Below are 6,000 nucleotides of genomic sequence, written 5' to 3'. Positions count from 1 at the left end.
CCTTAAGTTTAAGCCATTGCGTCGATGTGTCCGTGTCGCGCAGCAATTCTCCTCCGAAACTCTTGAGGGCAGTGTGGTCTCTCTGATAGCCGGTCGCCTGCTTCCGGCCCCGCTACGATCTCTGTTTACTTTTCCACAGAGATTCAGAGCGTGTTCTGTTAATCTACAGCTGATACATGTTGCTGTTTATCATACAGACATGATTACATGAAGAACAGAGAGGAGGAGATGAAATACACGGACAATGTGAAGCCGATGAGCGGGGATCCCGGAATTGCAGTAAATGCCGAGCAGCCGCCGAGCGGACCAATCACAGGGCTTGTGGTCAGCGTTGATTCTACACGCTGTTACATTTTGGAGGAGGTGCACATCAGCTACATGTGTAGGCCTCTGCGTAAGTACGGGAGCTACACGGACCTCCAGCGAAGGCTACGCCGTCGATTGGATGCAGAAGTATAAATCAGCCTTTAGGGCGGACATATGAATAGAAGAAAGTAATTAATAAGATATAAATACAAATACAATGAAAATAATGATAATAAAAGTATGTGCAGGAGACAGAATAAGTTATGTAGAAAATAAATACACCTCTCAAGTCTGAGGCCATGGTGCTCAGTCAGAAGAAGGTAGCTTGCCCGCTCTGGGTCAGAGGAGAGTCTTTCCCCCAGCGGAGTTTAAGTATCTTGGGGTCTTGTTCACGAGTGAGGGGAAGAGGCAGAGCGAGATGGATAGACGGATCGGGGCAACGTCTGCAGTGATGCAGACGCTGTACCGGTCTGTTGTGGTGGAGAGGGAGCTGAGCCAGAAGGCAAAGCTCTCAATTTATCGGTCAATCTACGTTCCAACCATAGACTGTATAAAATATGGACGTAGTATCTGTGACGTCACCCATCTGTTCCTGAGAGCTGTTTTGAAGCCAATCGACGGCGGCAGCCATATTCGAAATGCGGAACTCAACCAGGCAGAGTGTGACGTAGTGTGAGCCTCCTAGCCAACAGCTATGTGTTCCAGACCGGGAGTCACGTCAGTCATGTCCTTATTTGGGCAAAAACTCGAAATCTTAATATCTTCTGAACTGTCATATTTGAAAAAATTCACCCCCCGTACAGTGTGTGCTGATAGAGAGATTAGCTTTGTAGTACCAAGCCGTTTTTTAACCAGGCTGTAAACATGTTTATTAATGCTGTAAAGATCGTCTTTTTCCCATTCATATCTATGTGGTTTCTGGTGTTTCTGCAGCCAGCCTCAAGCAGATTCTCGATGAACTGCAGTTTATAACACTTCCGCATGGGCTTCATATTTTGAGACCAGAGGTTGCCACTTTGTTCCAACCCTCACCTATGGTAACGAGCTGTGGGTAGTGACTGAAAGAACAAGATCGCAAATACAAGCAGTCGAAATGAGCTTTCTCCGCAGGGTGTCTGGGCTAAGACTTAGAGAAAGGGTCAGGATATCAGACATCCAGGAGAGGCTCAAGGTTACGTTTAAGATCTTGTTTAAGAATCATTGTTATGTGATAAAAATGAAAAACCCTTGGAATATAATTTTCAAAAATATGTTCAAAAGACAGGTTAAAACCATATCCTCATCATCCATTGAAGAATTATTTTTTTGGTTAAAAATCATTTGGTTTCGGTCGTGACAAATTTTGGGAGAATGAATATTCTCAGAAAATCTCTAAAAATAAAAAGTAAAAATGAAGTTTACAAATTCAAGAAGTATGTGCATTGGATGTTTCACTTTATGGACTTAAAACATTTTTGATGAAACAATATATTTGCTTCAGGATAATTGCGTTATTCTGCTGCACAAAAATGGTGTTACAAATATTAAATTTGACTCTTAAAAGTGTGCAGAAACTCTGTTTATGTATATTTATAGAAAACATGTGACTTAAAAATAAAAACTTGATAATACCAAAAGTTAATTTATTAAGAGAGAAATATATTTTTTTAATATATTTTGTTTTTTAACTCTTGGAAATTTCAGATGACACAACAAACACATTTTTTTGGTTTTTGTTATTTTATTTACATTTTTTGAATTTGATGTTACGTTGGGAGGAAACCGAAAGCACTCGGAGTAAACCCATCCACCCAGGAGCACATGTGGGCTCACATGTACTCCTGGGTGGCTCTGTAGGGGCCCCAGCAGACCTTTTTCACAGCTGAGATGCTGAAGGCACAAAATGTCATCTGTGAAAATGGTCTGTCCCACCCACCCACGTCAATGTGTAGGCCTCTTAGATCCTCCCAGAGCATGTCTGTCAACTGGGCGACGATGGCTTTGTAGGCACTGTGGGACGGATTGATGGGGAGGTTCTTCAATATCTAGCTCCAACACGATGATCTCGCAGGTCAGTCTGTCCCACTGGTAGATTGTGGGGGATCTGCGACTCCCAGTTTCAGCAGTCGGGCTGACCTTTGACGCTAATGCTGATAGACTCTCACATTTAAGACCCCGGCTTTCTTCAAGCTCCTCAGGTGATGGGCATCGGCTTTCTTCGTGCTCCAGAAGGCCTTAATTCTGTTGGAGAGCTTCATCCCAGTCACTCTCTTGTGTGTGTGTCAAATTTCTTGTGTGTGCGAGCTCACTTGGTAATAAAGCTTTCTTGAATCTTGAATCATGAATCTTGAATGATCTGGACTTTTGATTTTGTATCTTAGCAAAAATATCATTGTACACCAGTTACTTTGTTCATTAAACTCACATCTGGCACTCAGTTCACATCAGACCATGACTGCGACTGCAGCAGCGGTGACTGTAGTCCCACTAGCTCTTATCTTAGTCATGATAAAACAAAATGTTACACCAGGGGCTCTGCTCTCCTTGCCCGACCTCATAACCCAGCTGTGAGTGTAAAGTCTAGTCAGTTTTAAAGAGACAACCTTCTCTGCAACAACATGACTAATGCACATGTCATGATGATACAAATCCTCTTTAAAAACATGTTCGCTTAGTTCTGTGGTACTGCAGCTGTAACCATAGGCTGTATAGAAAATAGCAAGAGCTGTCTACTTCATTTTATATACATGAGGGTAAAGGAAATACATACAGACAATATGTGCGAGCAGAAGACACTTTACGACCTACACAAGAGTGAATAAACAATAACTTGTATCATTTTCAAAAAACAAAATCATATGAGAATCTTAGCGACTAAAACGCATCACTTGCATGAGAGTAGTGTGTTTTTCAGTCAAGAACTTTAGGTAAACAACAAGAGAAATACAGCAACAAACTACTTTTTTGTCAGGATAGCAGCTTCGAGGTACTTGTCACATCCATTGTCCCTCAAAGTCTCTGTTATGTAGGCATACATTTCCCAATTAAGCACTAGAATTGAATGTGGAAAAGTCATTTCTACACTGGGTTCATGTATACACATAGGGGTTATTTCAATTTTTATTTTTTGTTACCTCCATTTTGATAAAAAATAAAAATAAAAAATCAAGTCTCTGGTCTTTGAGCATATAGAAATGTATCACACAAGTGGCTGTATTGAAAAGGTGTCACTGTAACTGATCATCAGCGATAATGTCTGATTCACCAAGAAAATGATTTTACACTGACAGTATGATGTGAGGTATGACTGGGATGGCCTTTCAGCACAGGGCATGGAGATAAAATGGATATCTATATGAGAGGTGTGGATGTTATGAGCACAACTCAAAGCACCTGCATTAGTCAGAGGACTAGTCTGTGCCAGAAGCTACCAGTAGCAAAAAAGGAGGCCAGAGGCTGCACTCTTCACTGACAAAACACTAATGCATTTTGAAACAAATGCCTTCAGCACAGGAGCTCAATATGAGGACCAAGTAAGGCCATCTATGTCTCTGTTGTGGGGAGGTGGAAATAAAATCATGTAGGGTTCTGTCATAGGAGATCTTCCAGCAGTGAATAGATGTTGCTGACAGCATTCCCCCACAAATGTAGAAACACTACCAAATCGGTGCGGCCCATGGGGTCTTGAGAGCCTTGGCCATATAACCCTATATTCAGACAAGCTCATGGACAGACAGCACAGTGTACCATTCTATCTCTGTCTCCTTAAACACCAATGTAAACAAATTCCTTCCTTATCTGTGGACTAAACACAGCCCTCATTACATCTGTCCAATGCATACAGACTGTTACGGCTTGAGCAAAGGACCAGGACCCAAATGCAGAGTACAGAGAAAAAATTATTTATTAAGCAAACAACCAAGGTTCAACTAAAGCGCCTTGCAGGTAAAAACAACTGAGAAAAAGTACAAAACTAGGAGTAACACAAAATCACCCAAAAAGGGGGAAAAGGTTCTATCAAAAAACTCACAAACAAAAAACTAGGAATCAATCCTCTGGAAAACACTCGAGATAAGTACACAGAAAACGTGGCTTGAATCTCCTCAGGAGCAAGGCTACAATGGGACATGGAGCATGCGGCTAGAGGAAATAATCTGGCACTGGAGGAGTGTTTGGTGGCAGCTTAAGAAGCCTGTGCTGATGAGAAAATCAGGGACAGGTGTGCCTGATGAGCCTCACTCCTGAGGAGACCGGCCCCACCCCTAACCATGCAACCTGCAGGCAGAGAGAGAGAGGGTTAGGGCAAATAACAAAAAAATCAGGACCATAACACAGACGACAAGAACCACTGAAATCTCAAAGCAACAAAGAGGTTGTCTTGAATTTCTATTTCAAGGCAGCCAAAACTGAAGCTTAACTTTTGTCATTCTTTCAGGAGAGGGAGGGTTCAGGTTTGAAACGATGAATGATGATGTTGGTGCCACAGAGCAACATCACAAAAATGCCAACATTCACTTCTAAATCAATGCCTCCCTCTAGTGGTAAGTCAGAAAACATTTCAGCCCTGGTACAGTAAGTGGATAACTAGGTATGTATTTGCGCAGAGTAGGCAAGTGTTACATTTTAGCAGCCTTAGAATCAGTATTGCGCTTGTGTGTTTGACCTGTTTTATGGGGTGGAGTTATGGGTTTAGCAGTTTGTCCACAACTTTAAGAAGCCGTGCCATTTGCGGATTGTTCTGCCTAAATGTGTGTATATCTGCATGGTGTCAGTGGATACTCTGGAAAAAAATGCCCCTCCAAAAACAAGGAAAATAACTTATTTCAAGCTACTTTTACCTTGAAATAAGAAAAAAAATTCTGCCAATAGAACAAGTGAACATTTGCTTGGTAAGATTTCTTAAAATAAGATGGAATATTTAGACAACTGTGATCTTAAAATAAGCAGGGAAAATGTATTTTAAGCAATATTTTACCAGTGTTTTAAAGCTTAGTGTCTCAGAATAAGACTGGAATGCTAACAATTAGTATTTTTCACTCAAGAAAAGATTTTTGCACTAATACATTTTATGTCAACTTCTTCATTTGAGATATATTCACCTTAATATGAGTTGTATTATAGCAACACTTCTATAGGTTTGAGACCATCTTGTACTTGAAATAAGATGACAAAGTTTAATTATCTCATTTTGAGATATAATGTCTTCTCATAGTGAGCTTGATATACTAATATTCAGTCATGTTGTTTTTAGGATAAGCCAGCTATGCTCTAAAGTAGGTGTTTCATTGTGTGCATGTAGTTTGAGGATGTATATTTTTATCTGATTTAGAAGAAACAGTGTCTGAAAACTGAAACCCACCCTTAAAAAACAACAACTTTTCTTTCTTTCTTTTATCAGTGAAGCTGTTTTCTGATAGATTTTCCTATAAAATGCATTAACTTAAATCAAGTAAAGTAAAAATCAAGATTATCCATCTTCTACAAATAAGATCTCAGCTTGAAAAATGTATGAAATGTAAAATAAACCTTGTTTCTTCTAAATTACAACTCAAAACAAGATCATTTCAAGATTATTTGACTTAACAAGATATTTAAGATGCATTGTCTTAAAACAAGTCCCTCTATCTTGCTCAAATGTTACTTGTTAAGTAATTTTATCGTAAATCAAGTGACATAAGAGATTTTGACTAAAAATGAGACCATTTCACTTGGTAA

Source organism: Notolabrus celidotus, chromosome 10 (assembly GCF_009762535.1).
Source record: "Notolabrus celidotus isolate fNotCel1 chromosome 10, fNotCel1.pri, whole genome shotgun sequence".
Lineage (NCBI taxonomy): Eukaryota > Metazoa > Chordata > Actinopteri > Labriformes > Labridae > Notolabrus > Notolabrus celidotus.
The sequence above is the reverse complement of the archived record's forward strand: the minus strand, read 5'-3'. Positions refer to the sequence as shown.